At 40.4% G+C, this 2477-nt stretch overlaps 1 protein-coding gene across 1 annotated transcript in view; it reads left to right on the forward strand.

The window, feature by feature from the left end:
- The first annotated feature begins 526 nt into the window (after positions 1–526).
- Positions 527–2477, forward strand: part of KDM3B (lysine (K)-specific demethylase 3B) — a 49162-nt gene continuing 47211 nt past the window's right edge. The window contains exon 1 of the mRNA XM_012646406.1: positions 527–639. The gene's annotated coding sequence lies outside the window, so the exon portion shown is untranslated. The remainder of the gene's footprint in view (positions 640–2477) is intronic.

Raw genomic sequence — 2477 nt, forward strand, 5'->3', positions numbered from 1 at the left:
CCCGCCTCGGCCTCCCAGAGTGCTAGGATTACAGGTGTGAGCCACCGCACCCGGCCTCTGTGTGACTTTTATAGGCTATTTATGAAATAGTAATGTGAATTTACCCATGCATATTTATACCAGTGATTATTTTATAAATTTCTCAAAGATTTCAGAAGTTCTCGAGATGGTAACGTTGTAACTCTTTATTCTGGGAATTTCCTGTAATTTAGCCCCCTTGAAGCCTGACAAAAAGATTAGTCAGATCCCTAGGGAGAATGAGGAGAATTTCTTATTCCTATTGTCCTTTTTAGCCAATAAGAATATTGTGCTGACTTTCTGCTGTAGCTTGCTTCCTATGATTATTTGAGGGGCAGATGCTGGGTTGGAAGTATTTCTAAGGACTTGTACTTTAGCTTATCTGTATTTACTGGGATGAAAGAGATAATAATAATGGATACTTTCTTTGAAGTTAGAGATTCAATCGGATGATTATTTATTTTCATTTGTGAGCTCTAATCAATTTCTTGTCATTGTACTTCACAGACTTTCACTCCCCTAGTAGATAAACTGGGTTTGGGTTCTGTGGTTCCAGTGGAATATCTTCTGGATCGGGAGCTTCGGTTCTTGTCAGATGCTAATGGGTTGCATCTGTTCCAGGTACTGAACACTTGCTCTAGTTCTGAGCCTATTGTTTCTCTCCTTGCTAATTTCTTTATTGATATAAATATGGGTGTTTCCCTTTTTCTTTTAGCATTTCTTTTATTACTTCCTCCAATAAATCCCCTATGCCTTTTAAAATTTCTCTGCTCCCTTGAAAAGTGCATTTGATGGCTGAAGCTTCTTTCCTTTTCTTCACACCTCCACCCCACCCTAAAACTGCCTAAGACTTAAGACCACAATTCTAAGGGTCTCTTCAGAAGAGGTGGCTTCTTTGAGGTAGCTGCTGTAAAACTTGAGTCTGAGAGGGCCTATTCTTGTGTTGGTGGAAGGTAGGCTGGGCAGTGTTTGGGCTGGTTTTGAGCAGCATGAAGTATTGAAGAACTTAGACATATCTTTAGTTACAAAGAAAGGGATAAATTAGTAGTATAAACAAACTAGCATCTGAGTTGTAGTTTCAGAATTTAAGAAAGGTACAATTGGCCGGGCGCGGTGGCTCACGCCTGTAATCCTAGCCCTCTGGGAGGCCGAGGCGGGTGGATAGTTTGAGCTCAGGAGTTCGAAACCAGCCTGAGCAAGAGCGAGACCCCGTCTCTACTAAAAATAGAAAGAAATTAATCGGACAACTAAAAATATATAGAAAAAATTAGCCAGGCATGGTGGCGCATGCCTGTAGTCCCAGCTACTTGGGAGGCTGAGGCAGGAGGATCGCTTGAGCCCAGGAGTTTGAGGTTGCTGTGAGCTAAGCTGACGCCACGGCACTCTAGCCCGGGCAACACAGTGAGACTCTGTCTCAAAAAAAAAAAAGAAGTGGAGTATCTCTTCAGGGAGGAAGCAAAGCATTGTGACTACAGCGTCCTTCAGCTAGCAGATGTGAGGTCACTGCTGGCAGTGGCACTTAAATAATCCACGTGCAGGAGTAGGATGGCAACTATATTTTTTCATTGTTTACCCTTTTGAATTTTGTACCATGCACATTTGTTACCTATTCAGAAAAAATAATAAAAGAAGTTCATAGTCATTTTCAGTAAAAGTATAAATAAATGCCCATTAGACTGTGAGCTCTTTGAGACCAAAATGTGTGCCAGATTCTTCTCTGTATTTCTGATCCTACCATACTTCCTTATATACAGCAAGCCTCCAGCTAGTTTGTGTAGGTATGAATTGGAAACTGAGTTGCAAATTTCAGTAGGGACATGACTAGAATTACTGAATGACTGTGGATAACTCATGCCCCCTTAACTCTCTTTGCTCTTTCCAGAGTGGGGCTGAGACCAGCTTCTTGGTTCTGAAGTAAGATCAGTTTTTATTGACATCCATTTAAAGAACTTAAAAACAAGTTATTAGAATTATTCCTAGTTAGTGAATATAAACAAACATGAAATAGGGGATTCATGTTTGTTTATATGTTGTAGTGTAGGATTTTTCCAAATGTGACTTCCAAACTGCTTTTTATCTCTTTTTCCAGATCTTTGTGGAATTTGATGGCTGTAACTGGAAGCAACACTCCTGGGTTAAAGTTCATGCTGAAGAAGTTATTGTGCTTCTGCTGGAAGGGTCACTTGTATGGGCACCCCGGAAGGATCCAGTCCTTCTTCAGGGCACTCGAGTCTCAATTGCACAGTGGCCAGCCCTGGTGAGTGGTTTTTATTGGGTAGGAACATATTTGAGCTTTACTCCTATGGTGTAACTATAGTATTTAGTAGCTGAACTCTTCGGAATTCCCAAAACCACATGCTTTGTCCTTAACACACTTTTATTCTGAAGTTACCAAAGTAAAAATTAGAAGAGATCTTTTCTCCTGTGTCCTTCAAAACTTTTTATATTAGATAATATTT

Source organism: Propithecus coquereli, unplaced genomic scaffold (genome assembly GCF_000956105.1).
Source record: "Propithecus coquereli isolate 6110/MARCELLA unplaced genomic scaffold, Pcoq_1.0 Scaffold242, whole genome shotgun sequence".
NCBI lineage: Eukaryota > Metazoa > Chordata > Mammalia > Primates > Indriidae > Propithecus > Propithecus coquereli.